At 42.9% G+C, this 26,500-nt stretch overlaps 1 protein-coding gene across 5 annotated transcripts in view; it reads right to left on the reverse strand.

Annotated features, from left to right (window-relative positions):
• Window positions 1–465: 465 nt before the first annotated feature.
• Window positions 466–26,500, reverse strand: part of TRPM3 (transient receptor potential cation channel subfamily M member 3) — an 846,268-nt gene continuing 820,233 nt past the window's right edge. For 2 of the 5 annotated variants that reach the window (XR_012072022.1, XR_012072023.1), the window contains 5 exons: window positions 18,581–18,814; window positions 17,666–17,823; window positions 15,062–15,245; window positions 12,705–12,983; window positions 10,924–11,226 (listed from right to left, as the gene is read on the reverse strand). The gene's annotated coding sequence lies outside the window, so the exon portion shown is untranslated. Of the gene's footprint in view, window positions 563–10,923; window positions 11,227–12,704; window positions 12,984–15,061; window positions 15,246–17,665; window positions 17,824–18,580; window positions 18,815–26,500 lie in introns of those variants that run through there. The other 3 variants (XR_012072024.1, XR_012072026.1, XR_012072025.1) reach the window with 3 other exon arrangements.

The raw sequence follows: 26,500 nt of genomic DNA on the forward strand, positions 1-26,500 counted from the left end.
CAATGAAATATCACTCAGCCATAAAAAACAATGAAATACTGTCATTTGCATCAACGTAGATGGACCCAGAAAATATTATGCTTAGTGAAATAAGTCAGAGAAAGACAAATACTATATGATGTCACTTATATGTGGAATCTAAAAAATACAAATGAATGTATATAGCAAAACATAAAAAGACACACAGACATAAAAGAAACTCATGGTTATCAAGAGGAGAAGGAGGGGAGGGGCAAATTAGGAGTCTGAGATTAATAGTTACGATCTACTATACATAAAACAGATAAGCAACAAGGATTTACTGTATAACACAGGGAATTATACCCAATACCTTATAATTATCTATAATAGGATGTAACATGAAAAAAGAAAAGAAAACCCTAATCACTATGCTGTACACCTGAAACTAACACAACATTGTAAATCAACTATACTTCAAAAAAGAAAAATCCTTCCCGTAGCGCCTTGCCTGGTGTCGACATCCTCCAGCTGCTCGGTGTATACCAGGAGCTCCTACACTGGTCACGCCGGCACCTTAGTGCAAACAGTTGGTTTTGTGTTTCTGTAAGTAGAGATAATCCTCTGTCATTTGATATGATAGGTATATCTCAAAATGAGATAAAATCCTCATATTGAACAAGACTTATTGTAATGTGCGTATAAGTTTATAGTGGGCTTGTAAACTATAAGCGGTGGTGACAACAGAGAAAGCACTTAAAGCACTCTTCGTTTTATTAATGCCTATGGCTGAGTGGTAGCTACTGAGTATGTGTTTTATCTATTCTCTGATAAATTCTGAGAAACCAATCAGTTGGTATATATTTAATAGGAACCAACTAGAAATTAGAGACCAAACCTTTTCAGTCACCTTGCACAGCCCTAAGCCAGTAGCTACTTAATACTTCTGGTGAATAATAATGCTTTGCAGCCTTGACCTTATTTAGAGATAATGACTGAACAAATAGTGCACAACTTCTTGGTTCCAGTACAGTACTCATCTTGACCCCTGGATCAAAGAATGACCAAATATTCCTGAGCTAGTGGCAGGAATAGTTTCCTTGCCTCCAGCATTTAGCCTCTGATTCTTGGAATATTGTCAATTCCAAAAGTCAGAGGCTGGGGAACATTATAAAATGCTTTCAACAGAACAGGTTATGCCGTGAACTAAATCACTGCCTCACCTTAAATGTCCCTAGGCTGCCCAAGCTGACTTCCTGTGCCTGCATTTAATCTCTGGCCACAAGTGGACACACCCTTGGCCCAGCCCCAAATTGGAGCTCTTCCAGCTGAAGGTGGCCCTCTTGCTTAAGTGCTTTTACCTGGTAAATATTTGGAACATTTAGGGTGTGCTCTCTGGCCCTTTTTAGTTAAATCCTTCTGGAGTAAAATTACAGTAAAATAATTTCAGTGACCTTCCGCTAAGAAGTCCTATAAACAGCTCCTGTTAGAGGCACTTTAGAAATAGGACTGGCCACTGGCCTGCATGTGAGATGGGTCATCTGACAAGAGAGTATGATTTAATTAGGACCTGTTAGGAGTAGGATTTCCCATTCGGCTAGTTCCTGTTATTAAAGCTTAGAATCTTTTCTAAGACAGAGCAACTATTCTCCTCCAAATAGCCCAAGAATCATTAGACTTTAAAGATCCAGTAACAATTTTATTTTTGCTATGGTTAGGGATTGGGAAATGTTTAACTCATCTTCGTTCCTTCACTGAGCCATTGGTTTTAGGGCAGACTCTAAGGCAGTGGTTCTCAGCCTTAGGAGCATATTAGAATCACCTGGGGATTTAAAAAAAACTATTGTAGCCTATTGCATCCCTAGAGAGTCTGAATTATGTGGTTTGGGGTGCATCCTGGCATCAGGATTTTAAAATCTTCCCAGGTAGGCATATGGAAAGGTGCTCAACATTGCTAATCATCAGAGAAATGCAAATCAAAACCATGAGATACCACCTTACACCTGTCAAAATGGCTATCAAAAAGTCTACAAATAACGAATGTTGGCAAGTATATGGAGAAAAGGGAAAACTTGTACACTGTTGGTGGAAATATAAACTAGTGCAGCCACTATGGACAATAGTATGAAGGTTCCTCAAAAAACTAAAAAAGAAACTACCTTATGATCCAGCAACTCTACTCCTGGATATATAGCCAAAGAAAATGAAAACACTAATTCAAAAAGATACATGCACCCCAATGTTCAAAGCAGCATTATTTACAATAGCCAAGAAGCAACCCAAATGCCCAACAACAGATCAATGGACAAAGATATGGGGTGTGTATGTGTGTGTGAGTGTATATATGCACATATATATGAAGGAATATTACTGAGCCATAAGAAAGAAATTCTGCCATTTGCAACAATATGGATGGACCTAGAAGGTACATGCTTAGTGAAGTAAGTCAGACACAGAAAGACAAATACTCCCAAGTTATCACTTCCCATGTGGTACCCAGAGAGGCACAGGTCAGAGGTATGTAGTCAGAGGGAGGACACCAGAAAGAGACTAGAATTTTGTCCTGGGAGAAGCTGGTGCTGAGAGTTAGATCTAAGTAAGACTGATCTGTCTTCATGCTTTTAGAAGACGCTAGATTTTGAGATGAAATTTTGGCTCTGGAACCAGCTGATATACTGGCTATGCTGCTCCCTAATTCTTAGGACTTTAGAGCATGCCAGAGATGAACAAATATCCACGGGAAAGGAAAAAACTGTTGTCTGAACATAAATGTCCTTCACAGAGTTCAAGACCATACAAGCTATTAAAACACACACATGCTAAATTGATTTATACTGAACAGAGCTGCACCATTTGAAGCCTGTTTTCCTACACTTTCTTTGAAAGTCTTAGTTCCTTCCCATAATCATTGAACACGACAGCTTACAATGCCCTCTCAAGTGTGGAGAAATAGCAGAATTCCTCAAACAAAAACCACAGAAACATCAAAGATTGCAAAAGCAATTTCTTCAAGCTTAAGACATCATAATACCTAGAAATAAATAGAAAACATGAAAGAGAACTGTGGTAAATCCCCTTGTAAAGCAAATATAGTATATGTAGTCTCACCTATGTTTTTGTGTTTTGTAGATGATTGGGTTTTTTTTTTAAGGTAAGACACACCAGTGTTCTATCAACATCTCTCCCCAAAGTGAAGCAACTTTCAAATGAATGAACCTAAGGAATTAATCAGCACCATCCATACTATGTGGGTTTCCAAATTTGTGTAAGGAGTCATAGCCACAGCACATTAGAATAGGAAGCGAGTGCCGATACCCTTCCTTCTGACCTCTTCAATTTGCAGACAAGGACACAGTCCCAAAGAGCTAGAGGGAAATGCCCAGGGTCACATGATCAAGTAGTGGCTATAATGATATTCTTGGTCTTACCCAACACCTAGTCTCTACTTCTTTCTCAACAGAATTCCAGTTTTGGGATCTGTCCTTCCCCAGTGGGACTCGGGGATATGCAATGTGACACCATTTCCAGATCCAGGGTAGATCCTGGTTAGTCTGAGCCAATCAATGGTTAGCATTCTCCTGGCAACTACTACTGACCCAGTGAGGAGTATATGACCTAGGGTGTCCCAGTCAGACTGAAGGAGAGGACTTATGTCCTTTGCTTGGGAGAGAAGACTCTTTCTCTCTCCTGCATGTAGCCTCCATTACCACTGAGAGCAAACTTTTCATCACTAGGGATCAGTATGACATAAGCATCCAAACACAATCAGAGTATAGCTGTACTTCTAATGACGTGTACTTCTCACTATACCACACAATAGCAAACACCAGTAGACTAGGCTACTCTGCTGGCATCTAGGCAAAAGGAATGCTTCCAACTTTTCCCGGCTGCCGAGCAGAGCTGGTGAGTAGCCACAGAATGGCACAGAATTTCTGTAGTTTAGTCTCTGGCGAATGACCCGTTATGCTGGTTCCCAGTGCTGTGAATGGCATTGCCTGTATTTGCATATGGCTAATGGCTTGAACTAGGCAAAATATTTTAGTTGCAGATGATAGATAATTCAATTCAAGCTGTCTAAATGATAAAAGAAATACACTGGCTCAGTCAGGTAAATAAAAAGTATCTTGGATATGTGACTCAATCTACAGGCTCAAATGATGTCACTAGGATCCTGTCTGTAATCACTTTTTGGCTGTCCTATCATTCATATGGGCTTTATTTATTCTCACATTCCACATGGGGGCAAGACTGCAGCCAACAACTCCAAGCATGCCTTCTCCCCTGCTCAAGACCAACGGAAAAGAGATGGGTCTCTCATGTCTCAAGTGATGAAACGTCTCAAAAGTTGGAGCCCAAAGTGGGGTAGGAACCCTTCGGTCCTCTCGGAAAAGCTCTGAGTTTGAGTTCCCTCCCGACTGTGGGTCGCTGTGCCAGGGAGTGGGGGTGGGGCTGGGGGTGGGGGTGGGGAAGGGTGGGATATATGGCGAGAGCGTGTCTCAGACTTTCCTACCCGTTTCCATGTGGTTTCCTTCTCCTTTGCCGATGTGAAGGGGGTGCTCTGCCAGTTTTTAACTTTTTTTCTGAGGAAATCATTCCAAATATCCCACTGGAATATCTCGACGCGGCGGCGAGAGAACGCGAGTTTAGCTCCTCCTGTATCGCCATCTTGAACCCAACTCCTATGCAAATACCTCCCGGCCTCTCATTGGCTCAGATGGGATCACATGCCCTTCCCGAACCAATCACTATGGCAGTGCCCTGAATAGCCAGGCCTGAGTTGCAAGTCTCTCCCTGGATTGAGAAAAGTAGACAGAATCGCCGCAGATCCCCAGGGGAAAATTACTGTTCTGTTGCCCAGGAGACATGAGAATAGGTGCCTGCTGTCCAACTCAATACCTAGAAGGTTTTCTAAATGTGTAGTGTTGTGGTTTGGTTTGGTTTGGTTTGGTTTTTGGTTTATACTGTGCAAAGAGCAGAGAATTTGAAATCAGAAAACCAAGGGTTCAGTCCCGGCTCTGAGTCTCAGCTCCACAATTGTTAACTGGGGGAGAATACTTTCACCCAGTTTGACCCCGGTGTTTTTCTGAGGCTTGAGTGAGAATCCTGTATAAGAAAGTACTTTTTTTAATGTTAAGGGCTAAATTCAAATGAAGGATTGTTGTTGTTGTTAGTACTATTATCATCTTTTTCCATATTCTCCCACTCATGCTCTGATTATGATTCAGTGCTCTTTCAGGCCAGGCATGGAGATTAAATGCATCATTAGCAATAGAAAGGAGTTGGCCATGGTTGCTGTAAGCATATACAACATCTCTGTGAGAATCAGAAATAGACTCCTCTCTGCATCTCTGAGTGGTACAGTTTCCAGGGAACATGGCTTTGCAGGTGAATAGCATCTTCATGCAAAGAAAAAGTCACCCCTTCCTTTCGGTAGACACCTGCATGCTAGGTTACATGGCTTTGTGACTGGAAAGCATGCTGGATTTCAACTGTCGATGCCCCTTTGGCAGGAGAGTCAGCAGGCAAGGGTAGAGTGTTGTTTTGTGCAGTGCACAACCTGCACAGTGTACTCTGTGGCCCTGACTTTGATGAACTATTAAGCAGGTTGAACTCTGGAAGCCTAACTCATTTCCTAGCAAAGTTCATTTAACCCTCTAAGACCATTTATCACCTTCCCCTTTTCTGCATTTTCACTTCATGCTGAATGCAGCAGTCGGTGCTGTCTCTTTTAGTTAACTACCCACTGGCAATCCAGATTCTGCTGGCTTGTCAGATGCTCACCGAATACCATTCCAACTGCAAGGAAGAGAATCCTTCCTTTTTAACTGTTGTGATGAGTGATGTTGCAGAGGGTAGCTAACGCTTTAAAATGAACAGAGCACATTGGTTGCCCACAGTTGCCTGTTGCTTGAAAGTCAGATGCTGATTTCTCTGAATTGCCCAAGAAGAAGGGATGAAAAGCACAGGCAGCTTCACCTAGATTGACCACCACTCTTTGCTATTCTAAATCCTCCTGGCAACAGCAACTCTGGAAAGAAATTATTTGTACTAGATCCAGCCAGCCTCCAGGGAGCCAGGGAATGCAATACAGTAGCCTTTGTGTTATTATGGCTGAAGGTCTTCCTATTCTTAAAAGATTATCTTTCAGATGGATAGTTAGAGACAAAAGGGGCTTGCAATGCTGTTGTGACCATGTTGCCCCTTTCACTTCATCTTTGGTATCTTTTGGGGCACATGAAATTATAGAGACTTTCCAATGCGACGTGAGCCAGGATTGACCAGTCACTGTGATGTTGGTGTGTGGTTTAGGTAAACTAGGTCTCAGTTTAAAACATGCTAGTCTCTTTCACCTGGTAAACATCTTTGCTTGACACTACTGTTCTTCCCCCATCCCTCTTCTTCTTTACCCAGAAAATAGCCTGCTGCTTTTGCTGCCGTTTTCCCACTGTCTCTTTGCCTCTTTGACTTCCTCCTTCCTCCAAGTAGGTGGTTTTTCCATTTGTCTCCCTTTCCCCACAAATCCATTCTCTGCCCCTCCTGAGCTCACTTGCCCTAGGGTTTCAGGTTGGTTCACCCAGTGGGAGGCACGGCAGGAGACTGGAGGGTGCAAGGGCTGTGAGATGAGGTGGTAGCTGCCTCTGAACCCCCATGGCAGCCTGACGAAGGGTCTGGCAGAGGCTGTGTGCCTCTGCAGCCCCAGTTCCTGGTGGGAGGGGTTCCTCCATGGCTCCAGTGTCACCACCCCCTCTCTTGCTCCTTCAGGCACAGGGATGGAAACAGCTTCCAGCAATCGTGAGTCTCTGGGTGACTCATTGTCTCTTTCTGGCTCCTTTAATCCTGCCTACACCTTATAAAATCCCTTCATGAAAGTCTTTACAGTCCAACTTTTTTGAGTGTCCATCTGTTTCCTGCTGGGACACTAACTAGTGCAGCCTTCATCCTTGCCATTCTTCCAGAAGACACTGAGGACACCCAAAACAGGTCCTCAAGAAAACCTCCCCACTCTTTTCAACTACTCAGGCTCAGGCTACTTCTTCCTCTTTATCCTCTCCTCTCCTAGATGCCACTCATTCTCTGACAAGAGCTACTATGATTGTTTCTTAAGTGGTCCTCTTATTTCCATTTCATCCTGCCCTATCTGGAACATCACCCATAAGAAATAATTTTCTTATAACACCTGGAAACAATTTATGGAGCAGTCTCAGGAGGGGGAGGTCCTGGGTAGCCTGCATTTGCTCCTTCTGATCAATTCTCCATCCTTCTCCACTATGCTCTGAGTCCTGGAGGCAGACCCTTAGGGATGTATCAAAGGGCTCCCTTGTCCTCTAGCTTCCCATTGAGTTCAGCCAGTTAGGAAGCACTGGCAAGAAACCTAAGGGCAAGAGGAAGATACTGTCAGGGTTTCATCTCCTGGGCTATCTCCCAGATGGCCAGAGGGTTGGCAGTGGCTACCTTTCTCACCCATCGACCACAGTTCCTGTTGGGTAGCCCTTTCTACAGTCACAGTTACTTTCTCACCTTTGGTCAATGGGATGATAGCATCTCCCTACTACTGCACTTGAAGGTACCACCTGCTTCCTGCTGGGACCCTGACTGGTCCTGAGGCCCCAGTCACTGCTGTCAGTCAAGTTCTGTAGACGTTCCTTCTCTTGTGACTTAGGGAGCTCCCATTGTGTCCTGGTCATTTCAATTTATCATGACTTAGTCCAGTCTGGTTAGAAATTTAATCTCATCTCTGACTTAAGTTTCATCTCTTCTCTTCCCTTCAAGGGTAGGGACATGAGGAGGAAGGCATAGTGTACTCTTTCCCTTCCTGCTCCCTCTACCAGGCAACTCCTGTGTGCTGGTGCTGGAGGCAAAAAGAGGAAAAGGGAAAGGGACAGACCTCTGTTTTCATAACCAGCTGCTGCGATAGTCTTGTCTTTCTTGTCCACTCATTTCTCTGGCTAATCGAGGCTTTCTGTGGGGCAAGAGTCCAAATGCTGATTCTTCCAGGATAGGCTAGGTTATGCTGTGGTAACAAATCATCCCCGAATTTGAATAACGTAGATCATCAAAGGCTTATTTCTCTTTTATGCTGTATGTTTATTGCAGGTCAGGAGAAGCTCTGCTCACCAGATCACTTGGACTCAGACTCATGGGAGAGCCCCCATCTCCAACACTGTTAGAATCTACCTAGGGAACAAGGCTTCACAGAAGACCTTGCATCAGGACTGAATCAGCGCTGCCAGGAGGGACTTATACTTGCAGTTTATTGGTCAGAACTAGTCACGTGACCCCACCCAACCAGAAAGGGGCCAGGAAGTACAATCTTACCCTGTGCCCAGAGACGGTGCTCTGAACATTTGGGAACAGTACTGGTGATTAGAACAGAGCATGAATGAGTTCTTGCGAAGATTCAGCATTGCCTTGTTCTTTGGCAAGGGGATCAGAGTCCAGTCTGAAGACCACTGTCCCACCCCTCCCATTACTGGAAGTACATTCCGTGGCATCTTGCTTCTAGATCTCCACACCTCACAGGAACCCCCTGGGTGGATGACTGACAAGATGGCCGAAGTCCAGCTACTATTTCTTAAAGAAAATTATTGAAGGCAAATACCCTTAACGTGAAATGTACCAATTTAATCATTTTAAAGTAGACGATTGAGTGGTATTTAGTATATTGACAGTGTTGTGCAGCCATCACCACTATCTCGTTCCAGAAACTTTGCATTGCCCCAAAAGGAGACCTGTACCCATTAAGCAGTTACTTCCCATTTCTCCTTCTCTTCAGCTCTTGGCAACCACTCTTCTGCTTTCTGTCCATGAATATGCCTCTTCTGGATATTTCATATAAATGGAACCATACAGTATGTGACCTTCTGTGTCTTTAAGCTCAGCTATTATTTGAGGGGGTCCAGGTGACCCATGGGACGCCCACCCAGCACTGTAGCACCAAATGGTGGCAGTGCAGGTGCCTCACAGCTGCTTTCTCTCTCTACCTCCTATCATTTGGATTTCCTTTCTCCTGGCTCAGAGGGAGAGCAGCACCCTGCTGCCTAAGCAGGGAATGGATCACTGCCTCCCCTCTTTCAAGTGCCTCAGTCTCTCTGGGAATCTCTCGTGCCACCGGTGGGGGGTTGGATGGCAAAGAAGGCACATCCCTGATGCACCGAGGAGGCAAAGCCACTGCGTCCTCACCCCTCTTGAGCCCCCCCTCCCCGGCACAAGTGCTTATATAGCTCAAAGTGGGGGGATTAGAGTGGAACCACAGTTAATCTGCCCAGGAAGAGTGTGGCATCTGGACCTTTTACAATTTTTTTATAGTATGTATTATTTAACTGCTGTTGTTTTTAGCTGTGGGCCGAGTGCCAATTCTGCTACAAAAAGAAAGGTCCTGTTTGATACCTTCTTATACATCACTCTGCATACGATGTCTCACTCCAGCACCTTCCATATCTCACCATTATCAATGGAGAAATTCCAAACTCTGGTTTTGGCAGTCAAGGCTCTCTACAAACTCCTTCCAGTTTAGTGTTCTAGATTCTCCTCTCATTGCCCCCTCTGCAACTTCTCTGTTCCTTTCACGCAGCCTTGCCCCCTCGCTGCCCCAAGAATGGCCTTGCTCAGTTTGGGTAGGGGTTCTTTCCCTTCCACCCCCACCCGGAATGCGCTTTCTCTCTTCCTGTCTGTGGGGCTTTTTCCCCTGGTCTCTCTGCCTCTGACGCTGCAGCCTGGTCTGCCCCCACTGAGCACATGTCCTGCTGCCTCATGTGATTAGTGACCTCTTGACATGTTAAGTCTCCTCCTGTGCTGGAGTTCCTCTGCTGGCGTGCGGTGAGTTGCTGAGTGAAGACTGCAGCCAGCAGGAAGGCTGACTCGCCCAGCCCCTCACCCATGTGTCCTCAGTAAGGGAAACCAGCAGAGCCAGGCTGAAGTTCTGTTAGCCCAAAGAACCCACCTCTTTTCCTTTTCTCTTTTTTTTCTTTTTTTGTTGGGGGAGGTAATTAGGCTTATTTATTTGTTTGATTATTTTTGATGGAGGTATTGGAGATTAAACCCAGGACCTCATGCATGCTAAACATGTACTCTACCACTGAGCTATACCCTCCCCTGACTGCTTTTCCTGACTGCTGGGGTGGGTGGCAGGTGTTAGAAATGGGTGAGGATGACTGGATAGCTTAGCTTTCTTCCAGGGACATCTGCCCGGGGCTCACGGGGATTGCGGGTCTGGAAGAGACAGATGATCATAAATGTTTCTGGGTTCTTTTAGGCTGACCCCTTCTTGTGACTAGGTTTAGGTGGAGGGATGAGGAAAAGGGAGAGCAGAGGAGGGGCAAGAAAGGCAAACTGAAGAGGAAAGATCAGCCAGAAAGAAGAGAAAAAGACAAGTCAATGGCCAAGAGACATGGAGGGAGAGGGGAACAGATTCAGGGACCCCAGAGCTTGGGTGAGAACAGGATCTCCCTCGTCTTGCTGAGGGACTTTACCCCACTCCCACTTCAGGTTATACAGCCCCCACCCCACTGGTTATCCTCAAGTCCCCTGCCTTAATAGGTCAAAAGGCAGCCCCAGCCCAGAGTGGATTCCTCCTTGGCAATCTCCTCTTTGTGCTGTGCCTAGCTTTGTTTTTGTGTTTCTGGTTTAGTTCATTTCAGTGGGAGGGACTGACTTGTGCCTTGGAGGAATTATTCCCAGCCTTGGAGAAATGCCCAGCCCGGAGCTACGGTCATATCCCAGTGCAGCCTGACCTTTCTCAGGATGGCCTAGAGCCACCCTGAGACCAGAAGTTGCCTTTGGCCATGCAGGCACTGGGCAGTGGGCGTGCCCAGTGCCTGCTGCCCTGGACCCTGCAGGAACCGGGTGCATTCTGTCTCCTTTTAGGGCCCCAACTAACCAACCAGGCCTCCCTACACCGCAGAATTCTGTTTTGAGGCATTCTGACTTTCGCAAATCCCTTGCTCCCCTAAAAATGAAGGCAGAGGCTGTAGGCACAAAGTGTTATCGAGAAAGTTCCAAACGCTCAGGCTTCTGTAAGGCCTGTGACTTGCTTGCATCCAGGTGACGGAGGCCTGCTGCCCTCTGTTGTCTAAGCGTCATCTCTTCACTCCTTCCCTTTTATGAAAACTTCTCACCTGGACTTCTGCAAGCGGTGACTCTCCAAGAAGTCCTCTTCCTTGAAACTCTCCTCTCCAATCCATCCTGTCTGTGGCTGCTGGAGTCATTTTGCTAAGGCCCTGTCTTATCTTGTTATCCCTTTACTCAAAAAACATCTGTGGCTCCCATTGCCTGTGGAATAAATAATTAGTTTGAGTCATCAAAGTTTCTGTGCTTAACTCCAGAGGGTACACACCCCCTAAACTCTATCACGCATCCCTGAGGGCCAGGGGGCTGAGGAGAACGAGGGACAGTATCTGGGGACCCTAAAACCTGCCCAGATCCCATTCCCAGTTTGGAGGTGTTGGTCCTGGGATGGTCCTGTCTTTTGGCCAAACACCCTTTATACTGGGGACTCCCCTTTATGCTAGGCTTTCCGTCAAGCCCTCCAACAACAGTTACTTATTTGATCTGATAAAGGAAGGTTTGCGATGAATCTCCAAGTTTGCAGATAAGAGTAAGCCACTGGTGGCTAGTTCTTGGCACACATGCTATCACATCTCTCCTCCCTTACCCACAGCACGTGTGACTAATCCACTTTTGCCCAATGAGCCCAGCTGAGGCCTCAACAAACCTTTTCAACACGACTCCAGGCAGCTGCTACCAATCAATTGAATTCAGCAAGGGAGAGGGAATCTGTTACCCCTACACCCAGCTCTTCCAGGGAATGAAATTTTAAACCTTGTCCAAGTTTGGTTACAAAAAGACAAGGCCATGCAAGGGGACACACAAGTGGCCGGGGGCTCACTATTGTAGGATAATTACATTTTGAAATTTAACCAAAGTTTCCCCCCCTCATTTCCTTATATCCCCAGCCTTTTCCTGAATTCAGGCTAGTGACATTCTGTTTCTAGTCTCTTGGTGAATGAATGACTCAGCAAAAATGCAGAGAGAGAACTAAGAGTCTAAACAGACGTGAAACTTCTGGCAGTGATGGTAATTTGAGAGAAAAAAAGAAAAGCTTAAGTTTTGGAGTTTCAAAATCATGGGTCGTAAGGGGACTCAGGGTATAGAGAATATATGATGAGGAGAAAAAAAGATGAAAACAGGCAAACAGGGAAAAGCTCTTCCAGAGTGGAAGTTGGAGCGAGGAGGAGAAATAATGGGGAGAAGTTGGTCTTTGGGAAGGGTTTCTGTGCCCTACCTGTCCTTGGCCCAAGTCTAGGTGAGAAGTGATGGCACCCGGGTCCTTTCGGGAAACTGAGGCAGAGGGGTTGAAGGTTGAGCCCCAAGAAAGTGCCCAGCGTAGTATGTTACATGAAGGTCCTCAGACAAACCCTCTGAGTTTCTTGAAGCCCAGGGTAGTGTCAGAACTGCAGAAGGGGTCCTGTCCTTCTGAGAGAGGTAGGGATGAGGTGTAGGGAGCCTGGGAGCATGAGGAGGAACCAGAACAATATGGCAGAGGACGGTGGGGACCCTCTGTGAGGCCACCATGGTAGATGGTGACAGTGGAGGAGCTGGGGACTCCTTCCCCTGAAATTCTGGGAGCCCTGAGGAAATGAGAATCAGCAGGAATCCTGAGCTTCCTGAGATTAAAGTTCTGCCATTGCGCAGAGTGGGAGCCACAAAAGAGAACTTAATTTTAATCACAGAGAAGGAAAGAAAGTTACCTTGTGGGCACAGTTTAGCTGATATTTGTATGCATTGCACATAAAAAGACATTCTCCAACTATAATGATGAGGTGACATTTTCAGGCTCTTGCTGGTGGCCTGGGGAATGTATCGTGGTCTCTTCTAGGAAGCCTCCAGCTGGCAGCAAGTCTCTCCTGCATCTAGAGTGCTGGGTGTGGATTTGGTCCTGCACTCCAGGAAGGACCTGCTGTGCAGTCCTGGGCCCCACAGGCTGTTGGTGCAGTCCCAGAGCACTACAGATATATGAACTATGCCAGCTACATCAGATCGAAGGAAAGAAAAGATTTTACGGCTCCCAGAAAGTAGTATATTTCTGGGCCTGTTAACTCTGTAAAAATAGGCAGGTTGGAGATATAAATATTTTAAAGACTGGGTTAATTTAGGCAGTATTTGGCATTTTGAGTCAAGGAATTCTACGTTGTGGGGGGCTGTCCTGTGCATTGAAAGATTTTAACAGCATCCTTGGCCTCTGCCCATCAGATGAAAGTAGCACCCACCCCAAGTTGTGACAACCAGGATTGTGTTCAGATGGTGCTATGTGTCTCCTAGGGGGCAAAATTGCCCCCAGTTGAGAACACTGGGTTAGTTTAATGTTCCCCCCAAAAGGATCATGGAGTAGGGTTCATATGAAAAGAAAGCAGGGTCTGCAGTCAAGTAAATCTGGAAATGCTGAGTGAAAGCAAACTAAGCAGAGCATTTTATTTGTAGGAGTTCTCAGTCCTGCAATATGCCAATGGACAAATTATATCTCCAAGAGAGAACATGTGGGATTAGCTGGGCATTGCTTTTAGATACGTTCAAGAGCAGTAAAACAGGAGGGTTAATAATAACAAATGTGTCATTAGTGCTTTACAAGTTAAGTGTTTGCCAAATAGATTGTGTGTTTTCCTGATCACAATTCTCCAAGGTAGGTACAATTATTCCTTCTTATAGGAGAGAGAACTGGGACTCAGAGAATTAAATTATTTGCCCATGGCCACCCAGCCAAGAGATGGGAAGTCTGGGACTTGAATGGGTTTAGAATCTCAGTTCCATGTTCTCTGTGCAGCCACGTGGGCATGGCACTATGCTCCGGAAACTGATGTTGTGTCAGAGTCAAAGCACATCCTCACTCTTAGTGAAACCAACTCTTTCATATTCAGAGTTCTCTTGAGAGACATAACTGCGTCCACATTTACATGGGCAGATGGGGGCTCAATGGGAAAATACTGACTATCTTCTGTATAGTGAAGAAAGTTTCTTTTCATTACAATTCTTATGTGAAACTTCTTTCTCCTTTCTGGAAATGAGAATTATATAACTGTGTTGTTTTATTTTTCCTTGGTTGCCAGGAAGCTCAGTTGCAAAATTTCCATCTTGTCTGACAGTTTAGTGACCTTTCCCCTTGGTTCTATTATTTATGTATGTACTTTTCTGTGGTTTGCATGCTGCCTCAAAGGCTTTGTGGATAAAAGGGGATATATAAATACATACAATTAATAAATAGAAACTTTTCAAAATATTCATCCCTTTAAAAAAAAAAGCCCACATTGCTTAAAAATGGTTCCATCCGATTTTGTTTCCTAATTATACTGGAATGCCCTTGTGTGGATTGCAGCCATGAGTGGTTACACTGGGTGAAAGATAAGCAACCATCTATATGGGATGATTAATTTTTTTAAAATCAAACTGATATTTGCATAGTGTTTTGGGTTTACAAAGCCTTTGCGTAAACATTATCTTATTTGATCTCATCACCTGGCTTCTCTGAGAGCTGGAGCAAGTATCATCAATTACTATCTTCGCTTGACTACGGATGAATAAACTCAGGCTTGAATATTTTAGGTGACTTATTTTTGCTTTCTAATGTTACTGGTGCAGACTAGCTAGTGTAAGAGTTTAGAAGTAGATTTGGGTCTTTCGCCCCAAAATGGGATGTTGGCCCTGAGCAGAGAAGGCAAATCTGTGGTCCATGTAATCGACACATCCCCCGCCTTCCCCGCCCTTCTCTCACAGACACAATACAGGGGCAGAGAGGTGGCAGCAGCAGCCCTAAATTGATCAAAGCTCATTGAGCTCAACCCTAACCAGCCCTTGACACAGTGCCCCAGACATACTACCAGTGACATGATGCAAGATACCTCAGGACTAGCCTTTTTTTAAGAGTTAAACTCAAAAAATTCTCAAACTCTATGATTATAAACTAGAATAGAAACCTGAGATCATCAAACATGGTGGATTTTGTCTGTAGCATCTACACAGCAATTTAAAAAGCAGCAGGGTATTAGTCTGCTCTGGCTGCTGTAACCAAATACCACAGATTGGGCAGTTTAAACAACAGAAATCTATTTCTCACAGTTCTGGAGGCTGGAAGACTGAGCTCTGGGTGCTGGCCAATTGGGTTTCTGGAGAGGGTCCTCTTCCTGGCTTGAAGCTGGGCCACCTTCTTGCTGTTCCTACGTGGCCCTTCCGCAGCACGTGCATGTGGAGAGACACACAGAGAGAGATCGTGCCTTTCCTCTTCATACAACGCCACAATCCTGTTGGATTAGGACCTTAGCATTATGACCTCTTTTAACCTTAATCACCTCCTCAAAGCCCTATTTCCAAATACAGCCATGTCAGGGGCTAAGACTTCAACACACGAACTGTGTAGGAGGACAGTGTTTAGTTCATAGCAAGCAGATGATGTCATTTAGGAGTCACTTTTATTCCTAAGGTTCATTTCAGTTTGGATGCGCTAACTTTTAAATCAGCCATTACTAGTGGACTAAAAATAGCATACCCCAACACCTAGAGCAAGTATTATACCTTAAAAATAAAAAAAAGTCTGGTTGCTTCAGCTATACTGCACCAAATTAATTCCCTTCTTAGCTGACACTTGGAATCCTGCACTCAAAGTAACTGCAAATCTTGCTCTAGGTCCAAGATTTTAACCTAGGACAACATTGCAAGATAGTAGATATAGAAGCTGTTTGGGAAGAAGATAAAATGTCTTATTAGAGAATGACTCAAGCAGAACCCAGCTCTCTGTCCTCTGACACCACAACATCAAGGGTTTGGTTTTAAAAAAAAAAAACTTCACTTTCTCTAAAGTCTTGCCTTATGTCTGTCTTGCAGAAAAAATTAAGAGCAATTAAAATCAATGTCCTGCTCACTGCTTGGTATTGTTTATCACAAATTGGCTTCCTTTACTATATGGTCATAGATGATGTAAGATCTCATTGTCACAGCCTAGTGTTCTTCATTTAAGGACTGTTTGTTGTTTAAGGCCACACTCATGTTCTTTTTAGTCCCAGTTTCTTAACTTCATATACTTGTGCTAGAAAGTAACCAAATGAAAAAGAAATCTTTGGGCCATTGATTGATAGTCATGGATTATCCTGTTTCTAATCTCTCTCTCTCTCTCTCAAGGATAAGGGATCCTGAGCTTTGGACGATAAAGCCACAAATGGAACTAAATTATGCTGAGCAAAAATAAATTCTTTTACTGAGAATTTCCCAGGAGTTTTGATATTTTTGACTTGTAGTCACTAAATATGGAAAAGATTGAGACACCATGAGAAGCAGGGGAGCTGTTCTGCTTTTTTTAGTCCTTCTTTTAAGAAATAGTTTCATCCCTTTAATGCTGTGTTCACAATATATCAGAAATCCCCTCCCTGCAGAAAAGTCACAACTCTTGGCATGGTAACAGTTTCTGGAAATGTTCTCTGAGCTTCCATTTTTATATAAAGAATACACATTTTAACATATATTTTATATGAAGAATTTATATATTTTTATATGAAGTATGTATGAATTATAATTTATATTTCCTATTGTTGTCCAACATACGGAAATGATGGACATGGGCATTTCACAGCATCTTTCATCTTGGAGGAATCAAACCCCTTTAGACATAGTCTTCTCTTTTACCTCCCATTCGACACAGGCTCAAAGTATTATCCAAATTCATTGGGTGCATTAGTGGAAATAGGGTGGAAACAATTTGTGTATAAAGGTGAGGGACAGAACTTCCTTGTGCATGTATAGGGTGATTTTCTATGAAAGAATAGACATGATCGGGAACTTCACTGAATGGGGTTTATTCTGAGGATATGATTGTGGAAGTCGAGGAGAGGTGGAACCATCTGAGCAGTCACAGGGCTCAGCTTCATGGAAAATGGATGCATTGTCAAGAATCTTTGGGACTCATTAAGAGTTTTAGCAGTTTGACAGCAATGTGGACCCAAGAGTAACCAAGTAACCTGCAATATTCCTGTTCTGTTTCATGTCTTCCCCTGGGGCCATTTAATGTATCTCTCTGTCCCTTGCAGTACATGCAAACTGGTGGTTAGACACAGACAATTAGTTAGACCCTCCTTCTTTTTTTTTTTCTCCTCTTCCTTCTTCTCATCCTCCCTCTTTTTCTCATTCTCCTCCTTCTCCCTCTCCTCCTCTTCCTCCTCCTCCTGGTTTTTGGCTAAGACTTCAGAAATGGTCTTGTATTAACTGTTTGGCTATTTCCCCCTTAGGATTTGAGCAGTCATTGATCTCTGTTGTCTGGATACATTAATTCATTGGGGTTGTAAGATGATAGTATTTGAATTTTATCATTCCTTATTGGCTGGAACACATCTATGAAGAGAAACTTTCCCATGTCAACTATTTGGGTGCCTTGACACATAGCTCCTTTAAAAGCAGAATATACACTTGATCCTTTTCTTCTGTTTATAATTTTCAAGATAATGGGTTGGTTCCCTAGGATTTTCCAAAAATAATCAATGATAACATTTTAAAAAATCACTATGAAAGCATAGATATAAACATATTTGTTGTGTTTTCAATCAACCACAAACTTTATTGATGGCCAAGTTTTCTCATTTTTGACCAGTAGATTGGTTTTTAAGTCTTTGGTATGATTTGATTGGTCTTTGGGAACTTCCTTGCTCTCAGGTGTGACAAAACGTTCTCTGCTTACCTTGCACTTTTTGGCTTCAGACCATAATCAGCCATTTCTCTAAGTCAACCTGGTTCCTTATAGTGGAAAATGATCTGTAGACATTATAGTCAGGGTGCCAGAAGAGCTCATTCATACTGGCTTGGTCGTTGTTTCCAAGTTTTTTTTAGGAGACAGAGCTAGGGAATTTAAATTTATGTTTTAAAGAGACAATACATCATGCATTCAAAGTGAAATTTCACATTTAAATTCAGTTCCACAGGTTTTTCATTTATCAGCCTTATGTCTATATCTCCTTTCTCTCATGTTAAAAATTATGATTTCTGATGATACAGTATAACTGCCCAACTGCTTTATTCCCCCCACTAGTCTGAAAATAACACCACCAACATCAAACCAACAATATAATTACTAAAAATAGGTGGAGTTTTTTTGCAGTTCTGTATCATAGAGTGATTGAGATTAGTTCATCTCTGTGGGGTCACACCACCAACTAGACACATAATTAGGTTTATTTGCTTTATTTTGCTTCTTTTTTGGGGGGGGAAGAGGTAATTAAGGCTACTTATTTATTTTTTTAATGGAGGTACTGGGGATTGAACCGAGGACCTTGAGCATGCTGAGCATGTGCTCCAGCACTGAGCTATACCCTCCCCCCTGCTTTATTTTGCTTCTGACTTTTAGGGTTATTTTTGTATTAAATTAACTTTGTTATAATTATGCAAAATAGTGAATAGTTCCCAAGTTAAATGTATAAAACCAAGATATATTCGAAGAAGTCTAGCCTTTCCCCTATTCCCTCTACCCATTTCTTCCTCTATCTATAGGTGACATTAAAAATTTTTCTTTTATTATTCCATTTAAAAATACAAGCAATATGTATATTACACTTATATCCTCCTACTTCTTAGATAAATGATAGTATACCACACACACCTTCTTTCCTTCTTGCTTTTTTGTACTTTATCTTGATAGTTACTCCTGGATAACATGCAGAGATAGTCCACATTTCTAAATGGGCATATTTTTCACTGGGTTCATGTACTAACCAGATCTTAACAGTCTTCAGGACCACACAGGGAAAAACAAGACCCTTTGAGAAGAATCTCTCGTAGCCACTGGTGGAAATGTCAATTGTGGCAACCACTTTGAAAGGCAATTTGACAAAATCTAGAAAAAACAAAAGCACATTGGCTACAACTCAGCAATTCTCTTTCTAGAGAAACTCTTTATGCTGAAGGCATACAACCTCATTCATGATAGTGGGAATAAAAAACTAAAACCCTAAATGAGCATCGAAAGGAGAATGGCTAAGTTAAATCGTGATACACTTAAGTGATGGAAAACTATATAGCAACAGAAAGGAATGAATTAGATCAATATATAATGTAGATTTTTAAATATTAAATAAAAACAGATTATAGAATAACTATAGTAACATATCATTTATGTAAAATTAAAATCTACAAAACAGTCCTGTGTGTCATTTATGGCTATGTAAATAGACAGTAACAGTATTAAAACATGGATAAAGGTCTTTTTTCTATGCAAGAAGGAAACAGAGAGTTGTACTTCGTAAACTGAAGTGTTTTTCTAGTGTTTTTCTCTCTGTTTCTCTCCTTATCGCTCTGCCTTGCCTTTCAGCTTTCCCCGAGGATTTAGGATGGATTGATATTTCCACTCTGATTCATCCTTGCCAGTGGATATCAAGAAAGAAGTATTGATCATGCTGAGGAGTGGGAGGAGGCAACCATGATAGCTGAAGTAAGGCCATAATTATTTGGTGATCTCTGCAAGTTTTCAGAAGGCAGAGTATTCTTGTGTGAACATGTCAGATCTTGTCAAAGGTACAACCAAATCAGCTCCTGAAATTGGGAAATACCAGTTACAGTGCTACGTGTTCTGTAACAGTGTAAAGTGCAAATCTGCATCATCATTGAAGACAAAAACAAAGGAAAACTAAGCCCTGGGCAACGTGAGGCAGGAGCCACAGTGTTTGGGTGTTTGGGTTGGAAGAGAGAGTTATCCACCATGAGAAATGAAATTTGGGGCTATGGATGCAAACTGGTCGCCCACAGACACTTTTGTTGAAATTGGTTTAGAAAAAAATTTTTGTGGAATTTGATAGAAAAATATGAAAAAACGTGTTTTTCAAAAAGTTGTAAACATTTAAGTATTAGAGAAATAGGTGAGGGAGATGAAAAAAGGTACAAACTTTTGGCTGCAAAATAAATGAGTTATGGGTATGAATTGTACAGGGAGGGGAATATCGTCAGTAATTAAGCAGTATCTTTGTGCAGTGACAGAGTGTAACCAGACTTACCATGGTGATCATTTTGAAATACACTATGTTGTGTACCAGGAACTAGCACAGTGCTGCAGGTCGATTATACTTCAAAAACAAACCAACCAACTCACAGAAAAAGGTATCAGATTTGTGGTTACCAGAGGGGGGGTTGGAGGGAGGGGGAATCAGATGAAGGCAGTCAAAAGGTACAAACCTTCAGTTATAAGATAAATAAGTACTAGGGATCTAATGTAAAACACGATGAATGTTAATGAACATGGCTATATGGTACATAGAAAAGTTGGTCAGAGAAAATCCTCAGAGTTCTCATTATAAGAAAAGATATTCTTTCTAATTTTTTAAGTAAATTTTATTTTATTTTTTTTAGTGGAGGTACTGGGAGTTGAAACCAGGACCTCATGCATGCTAAGCATGCGTTCTACCACTGAGCTATACCCACCCCCTTCTATTTCTTTAATATTGTATCTATATGAGATGATGAATGCTCACTGAATTTATTGCAGTAATCATTTCATGATTATGTAAGGCAAATCACCTTAAACTCACACAGAAATGTGTGTCAATTGTATCTCAATAAAACTGGAAGAAAAAATGCATTATTCAAACACGTATAAGAATTTAAGTATTGGAAGATTTCACATTATAAAAAAAAATCCAGATTCCTAGAATCCCTTGAAAAGGGAAATTTGAGAGATTTGAGAGAAGTGATTAGGCACCACTGTCTAGCATGGTGGATAGAAGTTGCCTGGAGGTGCTGCCCCCTTTAGGTGGAGTTGTGTACTATCCTGCCAACCACAATCCCTACCTGACAGTGCCACTTAACTTACGGTAGCTGCCTGATGATCAGAACGGTAATGCCTAGTTTAGGGCAGCAGATAATGGCATTTGTATTCCCCCCACCTCCAAAACACCTTTTCCTCCCTCTAAACATTTCAGTTGTGTGTTTCCACCTAAATTCAAATAGAAACTCAAAAGACCTGCAAGACAGGACTCCTGGGGCCTCACCATCCTTCCTCAGGTCTGTGTGTTTTGGCGGGGGGTTAGACAGTGGGATTCAATTAAAATTATGATCATAGGGTCCTCAAAACCCTGCTTCCTCAGTGCCAGGAGTGTGACCTTAGAGCTCATTCTTGGTTCTACGTGGCTGTGAAAGATGGCTGAGTAGGAATAGCAGAGGGCACCACGCAGCCAAAAATAATGTTTACAATTCGGAATGCAGACCACACTTCAATATTTATAACACCCACAGAAACAATTCCCAAAGAACTAAGTCTAATTAAGAATTCTTGCTCATGATCCAGCGATAAAATAGATTGGAATGAGTCCAAGACCCCATCCATGCCTCTGGCATGGGGTAGGGGTGGGAGGGTGAGGGCCCCACAGGTGGTCTCTGTCCAGATGAGAAGAAAGGGGGGATCAACAGCTGGCTCAAATAGGTCATTCAATCAAAGGACTCATTTCTGCAGGGAAACCTCTCAGAGGACTTCCTAGTCAAGGCTGTGGGCGGAGCTGGATTCAGAGGAGTCAGTATGGATTAAAAGACCCAGATATTGCTGGACTAAGTAGAAAAAATACAACTATAGCTGAAATTTTTCCATAAAGTGGGCACATGCATTATGTGAATCTAGGGATGTCGAGAAGGGATGACCCAGGGGATGTTACCACCACCACAAGTTTTTAAAATTCACTTTCCAGTTCTGCCTCTTTGCCTGCCTGATATCCCATCATGAGTTATTCTTTAGTATTTAGGTACCATCCCTAGGCATTTTCTCCCCTTATATAAATATCTTTGGGAGAAGCTTTAAAAAAGCTTTTTTAAAAAACATTTACTGTATGTGCCAGGCTCTTTTTTATGCATGAATTCCTGCCCAAGGTCACAAGGCAGTCGCCAGGATTGGAGCTCCTCTAATCCCAACTTCATTGCTCCATGCGGTGGTTTTCAACGTACGATCCTGGGACACCTGGAGGTCCTGGAGACCCTTTCAGTGGGTCTCTAGGGGAAATCAGAACTATTTTCATAGTAATATTAAGAGAGTATTTGCTTTTTTTACTCTCATCCTCTCATAAATGTATGGTGGAGTTTTCCAGAGGCTACATGACAGGTGCGATCACAATGAATCAAATGCAGCAGCAGATTTGAGAATCCAGCTGTCTTCCATTAAGCCAGACATAAAAGAGGTTTGCAAACATAAAACAATGCCCCTCTACTACTCTTCTTCTTCTCTTCCTCCTCCTCCTCCTCCTCCTTCTTTAGCTTTGGAGATTTTTGGAGTCCTCAATAATTTGGAAGAGTATAAAGCATCCTGAGATCCAGCTATTTGAGAACCACTGCTCTGTGGCACAGCTAGGGTGGTGCCTAGCCATCTTCACTGGAGTATGGACTGAGTTCCTTTGTCCTGAGATAGCTAGTTAAGAGAGGCATCGAGTGTGAGAGTGGGCTGAGGAGAATGATGGTCTCTGTCCTTGGAGGATGCAGACTTAGAAATCAGAAGATCGTATTAGGGTCTTTAGGAAAAGGAGAGCACATAGAGAGGGGAGTCAGAGAGAATTTGGAACAAGACTTTCTCCTTAATCAGGACTGATGGATATTGTGATATAATGGTAGGAACCAAGACCTGGTTAAGAAGACTTGCTTGAGCAAAACCACTTAGAAGTGGTGTGACCTGGGAAAATCACTTATCTTCACTGGGGCTTTATTCCTTGGCTGTTGGTTGAACTAAATCGGGATTTTCAACCCAGTATTGTGAAAGAATAATAAGTAATAATACATATAGCAGTAGATAAAGACAAAATAATTGACAAATTTGCAAAGCTTGTAAATATTTCCTTAATAAAAAATGAGGGCAGATTTAGCATTGTCTCCAATCATAATGCTACTCTACTCATCTGAGTTCTGATGTGCTTTCTTTTTGTTTTTAAATTTATGTTTTATTTTGTTTTTTGGGGGGAGGTAACTAGGTTATTTATTTACCTATTTTAATTGAGGCACTGGGGGTTGAACCCAGGGCCTCATGCGTGCTAGGCATGTGCTCTACTCTATGCTCTATGAGCTGTACCTTCCCCGCTGATGTGCTTTCTTGAACGAGGCTACTGCTAGCACAGCACGGCTTAGCCCAGGGAGTGTAAATCATCACATCAAAGAGGGGTAAAGAGCTACTGAAAGTGGATAACTTAGTAAGCTTCCCTTTCAGCTCACATCTCCAGAGGTCTACAACAGTGTTTGGTGCCTACCCTGTTGACACATGTTCTTCAAGAACAGAAGAGGGATATACTTAGAAGGAGGGTCAAGAGTTATCAGACCTACCAGCCACACAGACCTGAGATGATTTCTTAGTTCTATCCTCTGATAGTTTTGTGTCCTTGAGCAGAGATACAATCTCCCTGTAAAGAGAGGGTACGAATGCCCACCTTGTGGGGCTGTTGTAGCTGTTCAGTGAGAATGTACGTCAGACCAGCTGGCTCACAGCCAGCACTCCATCCACACTAGCCTTCTCTTTTATCAAAGTGGGCAAATAGAGAACTGAAAGACATACATGAAAAGTTTGTCCATCTGGGGTGCTTCTTGATGAGAGAGAGGGCTGCCTCCGAGGAGTCAGGTTCCAGCTCTTAGATGCTGAGGGGGAGGGGCAGCAATTTGGTACTGCTGAGGTGGAGGTGGAGTAGGTGTGGGGGAGCCAGGCTGGTGGCCCCATGGAATGTGTCCTCACTCACACCTGCTTTCCTGGGTCTCAGTTCCTAGGAGACATGATGGATGGATCACAGCCAGTGGAGACTCTGCTCCCCATTTATCACCTTCTGACTTGCTTAGTGGAGCCATTTGCTTTCCAACAGGTGAGCTGGATGAGATGGATGATATGTTGTCAAAATAGTAAGTAATGGGATGTTATGGTCATTCTTTTGTGAGGTAGGAGTGGGAAACGTTTAGGCATTTCAACTTAGCTTAACAGCAAGCTCAGGAAATGGCTATGATTCCCAGTCCTCTCTCCCCTATCTGTTTTACTTATTGACTTTAACACAAAAAGTGCCTTTTCCAGGTTTTTAAAAAAACGATTTTCTTGGCATGTAAGTATTTGGCAAAGATAAAGCAAACACTGACTAAAATTAAACATTATTTTACAGTACTTGGTGCAAATAAATACGGTAGGCAGAGACCTGAGGCGATGATTCATTGTCAAGATCTATTGGTTAGTTCCATCAAATGAGCCCCAAATGAAGAGCTGCCTTCAACATCTCAAATCCAAAGAGCTACAGAATTCCAGACATGTGGTCTGCACACACTCTGAGAGGCAGCGGGGTGGGGCAAGCACACGCCTTGGAGTCTCTGAGGTCTGGGTTTGAATGAGGGCTCCACTCTTTACTAGGTGTGCAACTTTCAAAATCCCTTCACCCATGCTGAGCCTCAGTTTTCTTATCTGTAAGCTGGAGGTAAGAAAATCTACCCTGTAAAACTGTTTTGAAGATGAGACATATTGTACGCCAAGCATCTTATAATAACAGATACCTAATACACATGGCTCTGATGATGATAACGAGATCTGTTGTCTGTGCTGACAAATTTCGTACACCTAGTTTAACCAGAGCTATTTGCCCTGTAGCGTTACTTGCCTCTAAGTCCTCCTTTATATCCCATAGGCTTTTCGGTTCTGTCCTCTAGTCTGGCTGAAAACTATTAGGTTTTGGGAGAGGTTAACTAAGTTAATTGACTGGCTTCACACATACAGTCACGAGCTGCAAAAAATGACTTTATGAAGAAAGTACATGAATAGCCATCAAAGCACATAAATGTATGTACATTGTGTAAGTGTTAAGATCAATAGCAAGTATTTTATACTTTTGTATTTTACGTTATTTGAAGAAAGTACTTTATGGATGGAAAGCATATAGAAGGCTCCATCAGAGGCTAAATCTGTGCATTTGTTTGTTTCTATCTGGAAGTGCCAGCAATAACTTTGGAATCACTGAAGGCTGCACCCCTAGAAGGAAGGGTGTAATTACCTGAGGGTCACTGGGGAAACAGTCTTAGAAGGACACCTTACCATGAGCAAGACCTCCTCAGAAGGGTACATGGGAAAATGGAGCATCATCAGACCCACTCCTAATAAAGAAAAACCACCTGCTCCCTCACAGGGGTCTTTGGGAAAGAAGTGTAGTTAGTTCCATCACAGGGACCATGAGGTGGAAGGTGCTGGAGCCAATTGTGAATCAGCACTCCTGGGGTGGGGGGGCTGATGTGCTGAGATGAATCTGCATTCGTGCACCAGAGAATGAAGTGGGAACCTATGGAGCAGGACACCCACAGCCCTGCCCAGCACTCACGGGTGGGGACTGGCCTCTTTAGCAGATACAGCAGCCTTCTCAGGAAAGTGGCCCAGAATGGTATGATCTCAGGGTAGGCCAGACATTTCATTTGAGACTGTGCAGGGCCAGTCTTCAACAGTGACACTGTGTGACAAGAAGTTATGGTGGTGGCAGACTAATCAGACCTAATTCTCATCCCACTTGAATGTGAAGGTAGGACTGATACTTTGGATTGGGTAATTCTAGAAGGGAGGGAAGGTGCAGTTTGCAATCACCTAGGTAATAACTGATTTAGTCAAGGGCTGGATCGATGGCTACTAAAACCATCAGGTGAAAGGTTGTTGGGGGAACAGCACATTCATGTGTTAGCTGAGTATCACCCTACAGCTTGCTCCTGAACTGTGAACGTAGAGTGTGTCTTTACACTGGAGAGATCTGGTGGTCAAACTTAGCACCCCTGTTCTTAGTGGAAACACCTTGGCATTATGTGCCTCCTGGTGTGATGCTGAAGTATGTCAGAGACTTGTGAAGGAATCCTGCCATATATGCTTAACCTCAATCTGATAAAGTCTTCAAACCAAACTTCCAGTTTCCAGGAAATAAAGGGGACAGAAGAGCATGAGCAGGGCAAGGAAATAATTACACACATTCAGAATGTGGGATGTTCTATAAAACAATTGGCCCGGACTCTTTAAAAAGTCATTGTTGTGGGAGGGGCTTCAAGATAAAAGGTCACAGGGAGCTCACCTTCTCCCACAAATACATCGAAAGGTCATTGTCGTGAAAAATAAGTGTGTGCTGGGGCCTTCCTCTGGGCTAAAAGGCTAAAGAGATATATCAACCAAATGTGATGATTTGGGAAATAAAAATTAGCCACAGAAGTGAATTTGGAAACAATTGGGAAAATTTGAATATGGACCAGATAGTAGATGGCACTAAGGATTATTGCTAATTTTCTTAGGCATGATAATGCATCAGTATTGGGGTTATGGAGGAGAATACTATTCTCAGGAGAAAAATTCTGAAGTATGTGGAAGTAAAAATTTTGAAGTATGTACAACTTATTGTCATACAGTTTTTGAAAAAAAATATATACAGAGAGAAATGGAGCAACAAGTCAATAATCATTGAATATAGGTAGAGGGTATAAAAGTGTTTCTTGTCCTGTACTTCTAATGTTTCTGTATGTAGGAAAATTTTCAGAGTTAGAGGAGAAAAGGGAATGGGAGACTCAGGGGCTCTTCCTAGGC

The sequence above is a fragment of the Vicugna pacos genome, chromosome 4, assembly GCF_048564905.1.
Source record: "Vicugna pacos chromosome 4, VicPac4, whole genome shotgun sequence".
NCBI lineage: Eukaryota > Metazoa > Chordata > Mammalia > Artiodactyla > Camelidae > Vicugna > Vicugna pacos.